The sequence below is a fragment of the Triticum dicoccoides genome, chromosome 7B, assembly GCF_002162155.2.
Source record: "Triticum dicoccoides isolate Atlit2015 ecotype Zavitan chromosome 7B, WEW_v2.0, whole genome shotgun sequence".
NCBI classification, from domain to species: Eukaryota; Viridiplantae; Streptophyta; class Magnoliopsida; order Poales; family Poaceae; genus Triticum; species Triticum dicoccoides.
This window is the reverse complement of record NC_041393.1, coordinates 98049302-98058458: the sequence shown is the minus strand read 5'-3', so window position 1 is coordinate 98058458 and position 9157 is coordinate 98049302.

The window sequence follows — 9157 nt, the reverse complement described above, 5'->3', positions numbered from 1 at the left end:
GAGCATATAAAAGGAGGCCCATGCACAACGTAGAGGAGGTTAGGAGGTTAGAAGGCAGAAAAACACTCACGCTCGGTCTCGTTAGCAGCTAGTGTGTACTGTAGCACTCAGCGCTCCCGAGCAAGAACTCAATACAATCAGACATGCAGCAGTAAGAGTATTATCTCTCCGGAGAGCTCCGAAGCTGGGTAAACCGCTCGTGTGCTTCGCCAGGTGTACTAGAGTAGGGGTACCCTAGTATCCCGAACTTGTGCACGGGCAGTCGCAGTGCCCCGTGGCAAGGCTTGCCGGGTGACCGCCAAGGTCCTCCGTGGTTCCTTTGGAGCCATTCACGAACAAAGTATTCAAGCCAAGGAGACAAGACCCCGGCAAGAGGAGCTTGCCGGGAAGGCCAACCAAGGCATCTCAAGGAACTTGCCGCGACGCGCCGCGCGTCCCGGCAAGGCCCGGTGAGCGACAAGCGTCCAGACGCGACAAGACAACAACCGCGGCAAGGCGCTTGCCGCGGCAAGCTACCACTCTGTACCCGCGCTCCAGCACATCCACCAACGTGTCGCCCTGGGACCTTTCCAGTCGCGCGTGGCAAGAGGTTGTGCAGCTAGCGGTGCGCGGTGGCAAGCGGCGTTGACAAGATTACCATCGTGGCAAGCGGTGGCGTCCCTGACGGTCCCTTTTTGCACTGTTTGGGCGACACAGACGGGCATTTAATGCCTTTGTCCCCTGCCGTCAGGGTTAGGTATGATACACTGTACAGGTAGTTGTACCAACCGCAACACCTTTCCATTTTTACCCTTGCCTACGTTGCCACCTGTCGGTGACCCCTTGAGCATATAAAAGGAGGCCCATGCGCAACGTAGAGGAGGTTAGGAGGTTAGAAGGCAGAAAAACACTCACGCTCGGTCTCGTTAGCAGCTAGTGTGTACTGTAGCACTCAGCGCTCCCGAGCAAGAACTCAATACAATCAGACATGCAGCAATAGGAGTATTATCTCTCCGGAGAGCTCCGAAGCTGGGTAAACCGCTCGTGTGCTTCGCCTCAATCTGCTCTTTGCGCGATCTTCGCCCCCCGCCGAACCGAAAGGGGCTCGGTCCGCCGGTCCCATAGGTGTTCGTGGATCAGCTTCCCCGACATCTTTGGCGCGCCAGGTAGGGGGCGTCAAGGTTGTGTGAACCTGATCCGGCGTTCACACGAGCTAGATCTTCATCTTCTTCATCGACATGCCACCGAAGAAGCAGGCTTCGGAGGCGGCTGCTCCGTCCGCGTCGGTCCCACCACCACCGGAGCAAACGGGTGGTGGGGTAGACGTCGGTGGAAGAACGGGCGTCGACGAGGGAGCTCACGGTGCTGCCAAGTCCAAGGACAAGGCTGCGCAGACCTCGGCGTCCGTACATGTACCGCGCTCATCTCAGGAGGCGCGGGACCGACAGCGTCATGGTACTCACGGTGCCATACGTTTGTTGGACCAAGATCGAGCTGGTGGATCTCGGGATGCTCAAGACCAGCATGCACGCCAACATGCTGGCACGAGCGAGGCACGGTTGCCTGGACGAGATACTGCTCCTTCTAACATAGTTAGAAGTCCGAGCACATCTCGCTCCTCGCACCGTTCGCCACTGCTCAACTGCTCCTGGATTTCCCTCCAACGGCGGACAAGATCGACGAATGGAGGGCCACCATTCAGAGTCTCATCGGCTTCACCAACGGCGAAACTCCATGGCAGCCGAGCACATTGCAGCCGCGGCAAGACTGCCAGGCACGAGCCGATGGCGACAGAACCGGTGGGGGTGCAACCACCGTGCACTCTCCGCCCCGAAGGCCAAGATCGCCGACTCGCGGGTCAACCTCGACAGCGACTCCACCGCATCATCAGATCCACGAGCTCGTCGCGATCAACGCCAAGTTCTTCACGAACGACAGCAAGAAGATGCTCGTACTCGCATCGAGCGCCGAAGAGAAGCGCGGCGTCAATCGGACCAGCGCGCTGGCCCTCTGTTGACATGCATGCGCTAGGGGAACCAGGCGGCTTGCCGTACGCGATAGGTTGCCCTGCATTCACTCGTGAGCTGCGGCAAGTCCAGTGGCCCAGCACGAAGAATTTCAAGCCAGACGTGCCAGAGAAGTACGACGGCAAGTCGCATCCGTCGGAGTTCCTCAGCATCTACACCATCACGGTGCAAGCTGTCGGGGGACGGGACGACAAGATCCTTGCCAACTACTTCCCGCTGGTGCTCAAGTCCAACGTCAGGTCCTGGCTCATGCACTTGCCGGATAACTCCATATCCTCCTGGGCAGACCTATGCCATTAGTTTGTCGGCGCCTTTACAAGCGGCCACAAACCTCATGGCCAAGAGAGCGACCTTCATCTGCTCGCCCAGAAGGAAGGAGAGCCCCTGCGCAAGTACATTCAGAGATTCAGCCGTGTACAGTACAACATCCCAGATGTCCACCCTGCCGCGGTCATCAGCGCGTTCCATCAGAACATGCGAAACCGCAGGATGCGGGAGGAGATGGCGATGTGCAAGATCAAAGACATCAGTGAGCTATATGCCCTGGCCGACAAGTGTGCACGTGCTGAGGAAGGGAAGAGACTCCCCGGAGAGAATACAGGAGCAGGAGGATCTGACAGCGAGGATGCTGCCCCGGCAAAGAGAAACCGGCGGCGGAACAACAGGAGGAGGAAAGGCAAAGATGTGCTAGTCGTTGAGCAGTCCGGCAACGGAGGTGGCGCCAAGAAAGCCAATACTGGTAGCTCCGGCAAGGAGGTTGTCGCGTGCACCAACTGCCAGGCTGTGGCGGTCGCCGACAAGCAGGACGGCACCAACAAGCAGTACTGCAAGATCCACCGCACCAAGGGCCATGATCTCCAGAGCTGCAAGAAGGTCGAGCAGCAAAAAGCCGAATACGAGCGACGCAACAGGGAGAAGGCCCAAGGAGGTGATGGAGGATCCGGCAAGAAGCGCCCCGGCCGGGGAGGGCGCCGCGACAAGGCCAAGCAGCGGCAAGGAGACAGACCTCCCCTCGGCCGCGACAAGGATGAGGATGACGACGACGATGAAGATATGGATGATGACGAGATCAGTGAGCAGGAGTTCCAGAAAGCCACAGAGGTCCTGTGCGTTGACGGTGGTGCTTCTCTGCATACTTCACACCGCCAGCTCAAGCAGTGGGTGCGGGAAGTCAATGCGGCAGAACCACCCGTCGAGTCATGCAAGCCTCTGAAATGGTCCAGCACGCCTATCATCTTTGATATTGAGGACCACCCTGATCGCATAACTGCGGTCGGGTGCTTGCCGATGTTGGTTTCACCAACTATCCGCAACCTCAAGGTCACTAAGATGCTAGTTGACGGGGCCGGCTTGAACCTGATCTCCTCCGCGGTACTCCAGAAACTCCAGATCCCTGACAGCGAGCTCGAAGAGACCGGCACATTCCAAGGAATCAATCCGGGAAGGAGCAAGCCGAAGGGAAAGATCACGTTCCCGGTGACATTTGGCAGCGAGTTGAACTTCAGGACTGAGAGGGCCACTTTTGACGTTGCTGACTTTCCATTGCCTTACAATGGGATACTCGGCCGTCCAGCACTCGCCAAATTCATGGCAGCCTCTCACTATGCATACAACATGCTGAAGATGCCAGGCCCGATAAGTGTCATCTCTGTCCCTGGCGACAAGAAGGACGCTCTTATCTGCCCCAACAAGATCTATCAGGATGCAGCAGCTGCAACAGATCGCAAGTCACTTGCCGTTGAAGCTCCCGGGGGGAAGAAGAAGGCCAAGTCCGGCAAGAGTTCTGATGCCCACTCCGGCAAGCGCACCTCTTCGGAGTGTTGTGCTACCGTCGAGGACGCACCATCGAGCTCCACCGGCAAGCGTAAGAAGACAATGGCAGCTCCACCAGAGACCAAGAAGGTGTCCGCCAAGGAGGACGTCACTAGTGGTACCTTCACCATCAGTGCCACTCTCGACCCTAAATAGGAAAGCGCGCTCGTTGCTTTCCTGCGGGCGAACGTCGACGTGTTTGCGTGGCAACCGTCTGACATCCTCGGTGTTCCCAGGAAAGTAATCAAGCACCATCTTGCCGTCTGTCCTCATGCGCGGCCCGTCAAGAAGAAAGTTAGGAAACAAGGAGTGGAGCGCCAAGAATTCATCGCAGAAGAAATCAAGAAGTTGGAAGCAGCAGGCCTTGTCAGAGGAGTGCTCCATCCTACGTGGTTGGCCAATCCTGTAGTCGTGCGCAAGGCAAACGGGAAATGGAGGCTTTGTATCGACTTTACAGATGTCAATAAAGCTTGTCCCAAAGACCCATTTCCCTTGCCGCGCATTGACCAGATTGTTGACTCCACGGCCGGATGTGACTTGCTTTCATTTCTTGACGCATACTCAGGATACCATCAGATCTTCATGGCAGAAGAAGATGAGGAGAAGACCGCATTCATTACCCCATGTGGCACATACTGTTTCGTACGGATGCCTTTCGGTTTAAAGAATGCTGGTTCGACATTCGCAAGAGTAGTCCATTACGCTTTTGAGCCACAAATACACAGAAATGTGGAAGCCTACATGGATGACATAGTGATCAAGAGCAAGGACAAGGCAACTCTGATTCAAGATTTAGACAAAACCTTTGCAAATCTGCGCAAGATCAACCTCAACCTTAACCCCGAGAAGTGTGTGTTTGGAGTCCCCTCCGGCAAGCTTCTCGGGTTCTTTGTGTCTCAGCGGGGAATTGAAGCCAATCCCGACAAAGAAAGGAAGGTTCCCTCGCCCACAAGTTTGTCGGGGGGAAAGGAGAAGATAATGGTGTGGACCAGGCGTCGTTCAAGAAGATTTCGCCTTACCGGGAAGCAAATGACAGAAAAGCTAAGTTGCCAAAGTTTGAGCAATTAGTTTTAATTTTAAGTTATCTTCCTTGAACGACTGTGCTTTGTATGGAAAACCTGTGCGCGGAGGAACTAACTCGTAGCTAGTTGCGCCCTTACTTTGTTTCGAGTCCGCTCAACAATTTAAGTGAGCTGCGAATAGTTGCGACAAGGTTTCTTGCCGGTTGCGGCACCACGCAGGCTGCTGACGTCCCGCACTCAGGGCTCGCGGCTAAGGTTCCTGCGCCGACAAGTTCCCTAAAAGCGTAGGGCAAAAACATACAAAGGAAAGAATCAAGTAAAGGAAATAACATAGCAATCGCTACCCAAAATAGAGTTATATTACAAGATAGCTTGTCGCAGCTCTAACAGATTGTTATCATGACATGACCAGCAGCGACAAGAAAAGGAGAAAAAGGGCGGCCTAATCTACGCGATCGCCCTCAACCCTCTTGATCTCGCTCACCTTGTCCACAATGGGTGCGACAAGGGTCTTGAGAGCTTCCAGATCAGCTTCCGGCGGCAAGGTCCTGAGGACGTTGGTGAGGTTGAGGCCTGGGTTGCGAAAGGCCACCTTTACCAACACCTTTTGAAGAGCTCCCGCGCAGATCTTGCGCGACTCGTCGGCCAGCTGCTTTGGGATCCTCTCCTGGAGCCGCTGGAGGGCCGTCACCACGCCTTTGAAGAACAAGCTGAGCTTGGCGCTGGGTTGGAGGTTCTCATAGGAGGGATACCCGAGGTCCTCCATCCCCAGCTGCGCCAGCTCCCTGTCGATGGATGTGGCAACTTCCACGAGACCCTCCGTCCAGTGCTCCACATTCTCCCTAAAAGTGTTCTGGGTCTCGGCAGCCCTCGCCAGCAGCGCCTCGTCGGCCTTGATCTCCTTTTTCAAGGCCACCTCCTGCTCCCTGGCGTCGTCCAGCGTCTTGGTCAAAGTACTCAGCTTCAACTCAAGATCTGCGTTGGACTCCTTGGCGGCGCTAAGCTCCTTGCCCTTCTCGGCGAGACGACCCTGCAGCTCGCCAAAGGTGTAGGCGTCCTTCTCGCGCTCACGCTTGAGCGCGGCAAGCTCTTCACCCCTCGCCTTGAGATCGGCTTCCAGCTGCGCCACCTTCGTCTCCAGCTCCTTCTTGGCGGCCTCAGCAGCTACGGCAGCATCCTTTGCTTCCTTGAGAGCCCCGCCGAATGTTTGTTCACGCGCAGCAAGTTCCTCCTCGTAGCTGTCAAGGTTGACCTTCCGCTGCGCCAACTCGCCCTCCCGTGCAGACAGCTCCTCGGCGGCAAGCTGCTGTTGCTCTTCAACTTTGGCCTTCTCAAGGAGGAAGGCTTTCCGCTCCTCGGCGAGTTGCTCCCGCTCCTCTGCCAGGGACCGGAGAGCTTCCTGGTTAAGACCCCGGAGCTCCTCCGCGCGCTTCTCGATGTCCACTCCCGCCTTCGCGACAAGCGCTTCTCGAGATTCCACCTTGGCCTGCCGAGCGCGGTAGAGCGACACCAGCTTCCGCAGCAGCCGCTCTTCCTCAGGCTCGCCGCTGCTGCTATTCGGCGCGTCAACCAGCGTCAGCCCAGCGGAGGCGAGAACTTCTCCATCAAAGATTTCTCCTTCGACCGGCGCCCTGGAGCTTGACGCCCAAAGGAGCTTGATGAAGACGTCATCGCCGGCCTTCAGATAGGCGCCGGGCTGGGGCTCTTCGGAGCCTGACGCTGCGGAAGTGGCGGAGGGATCGGCGGTCGGCGTAGCGCCTGACGCTCCTGCGGCCTCGGGGCCATCAGTGCGATTGCCAGACCCCTCGCCGGCTTCTGCGGCGGCAGCTTTGGCGGCCTCTTCGCCGGCGGGATCTTCAGCGCCGGCTGCTTCTTCGGTGGCAGCGGCGTCGTCGGTATTGTCGCGCGCGTTCTCCTCGCCAGCAACCTCGATCTCCATCGGCTCCGTGGCAGAGGGATCTGACGGCCCGAAAAGGGAGAAAAGTCAAGCAAATATCCAAAAAGAAAATCAGAAGAAGAAGAACCCAAGGGAAGTTTTCAAGCGAGAGGATTACCTGTACTGGGCTCTACAGTCACAGTCTCCGCCACCGGGGGGTTGCTGGTGTTGTCCCTTGCCGGAGAACTCTCCCTTGCCGGAGACTTCTCCCTTACCGGAAAATTCTCCCTTGCCGGAGAACGCTCCCTTGCCGGGGAATCCTCCCTTGGCGGTGTAGTCGAAGCAGATGGCATGTCGGGGGCGGCTTCCGGGCGCTCCTGGTGAGGCTGCTCTGCTCCTACACAAACCAATAGTCAGATATCAGCAAAGAAAGAACACCCATGCGCGCCTAACAACGGGGAGTAAACCATATACTTACGCTGGGGGCTGCTTTGGGGAATAGTTGTCGGGTCCGGCAAGGTGGTCTCGGACACGCCCCCTGCTGTCGCGGTGGGTTCGTCCTCGATGACAATCACCGGGACCTTGAATATCTTCGCCGCTCTCTGGGTCAGAGTCCTGAAAAGGAATGGATTCGGAGTAAAGCAAATCAGATACAAGACAAAACAGCAAGAATTGAAGAACTACAAGTACAGCAAAGAACCTTACTCTTCTTCTTCCTCGTCAGAGCTGAGCGCGGAGAGGTCGAAGTCCGGCCCACCTCCGGCGCGACGAGGCGGAGGAGTAGTTTCCCTTGGCCGCTTGGCGGGGGCAGTGGCGGTGGTCTGAGACGACCCAGCTCCGGCCGCCGCCGCGGCGTGAGAAGCGGCAGGAGCAGAAGCGGTGGTCCGGGAGGACCCCGCTCTAGTTGCCGCATCGGTGTGAAGCGCTCCCGCGGCAACGGTGCTTGCCACGGTGGAGCGTGTCACGCGGTGCGGCGGCTGTTGACTCGTCTGCAGCTCTGCTACGTCCTCGGCCTTGCGGAGACGCCCTCTTGGTGGAGCTGGAGGCTCTGCTTGCGGCGAGCTGTCTGAAGATGAGGAGGAAGAGGAGTCGATCTTCAACGAGCCGCTCGCACCCTCGGCGGGCTCGCTCAACTCGACTTCAGGCCCGGCAAGCTCTCCTCGCCAGCAAGCCCCTCTCGCTCGGCAAGGCTTGCCGCCTCTCCTGCTTCTGCTGCCTCTGCCTCCTCCATGGTGAATCCAAACTCGCCCGCGGCAGCGGCTGCCGCCGCCTCTTCCAGCCTAGTGGCGATGCGCTTCATCTCCGCATCGGTGGTATCACGAGTAAGGCTTCTTTGTTCATCGGAGCGGATCAGCACTTCCACCAAGCCGTCAAAGAACGCCTGCACGACGTCATCTGCAGGCTCTTGCCAAGTTGGGACAATTCCATGCGAATCGCACAGCGGCATCATTGCCCGGATGCGGTCGAGCGAGGAGTTGTTGCACAGCGAAACGACACCCTTCGGCAACCTGAACACTTCGGGATGATCAGGGTCGTACTTGAACAGCTCCTGGAGCATCGCGGTAAGCTCTAGGACAGTGAAGTTGAAATTGAGGCCCGGGCACAGCCTCATGATGTCCGCAGCATTCTGGAACTCCCAGGCGGGTCTCCTCCTCTCCTGCAGGGGGGCGATGCGGCGGCGAAGAAAATCTGCGCCAACAGCGCCTACAGTGAGTCCGGCAAGCCTGAGGCGTTGGATCCGGGTGACGGCAATCTTCAGCCTATCGTCTTCCGGGGCCATGTTGCTCCAATCGTTGCCACGCACTACTGGAGCTTGGCGCTGGGCGGTAAACGGCTGCGGGTTCTCCTCGACGATCCAGCACCAGTTTGCTCTCCATTCCTCCCACTTGCCACGAAACTCTCCCTCCAGATAAGCCTCCTTCTTTCCAGCTCTCGAAATCCAGGCGATTCCGCCGGATAAAGGCTCTCCTCTCTCAACTCGGGGCATGAAGAAGTGGCGAAAAAGGGCTACATTTGGATAGACTCCGACAAAGTTTTCGCAGAGATGTGCGAAAACTGCCATGGTCAGAACGGCATTGGGGTGAAGTCAAGGAGGCGGAACCCGTAGGTGTTCATTATGTCGCAGAAAAACTCAGAGAAAGGCGGGCAGAGCCCGCAGTTGAAGAACAACGCGAAGAAGGGATATCCATTCGGAGCCTTTTCCAAAGCGGCGGCTGAGAGTACCTTCGTGCGCGGATGCGCTCGCGTCTCCGTCGACCAGAAGAGGTAGTAATACTCCCTCAGCTCCTTCGCGGCGAGCTTGGGGGGAAGATTGCCCGCTCCTTTCGCAGTGCCGCGAGCCGCTGCGCCTCGGTCGACTTCACGCCCTTCCCCTTGTCGGCTTTCGGAGCCATGGCGGAGGTGGTGGGGGAGATCGACGGCGTTGGTGGTGCTGGTGGCGA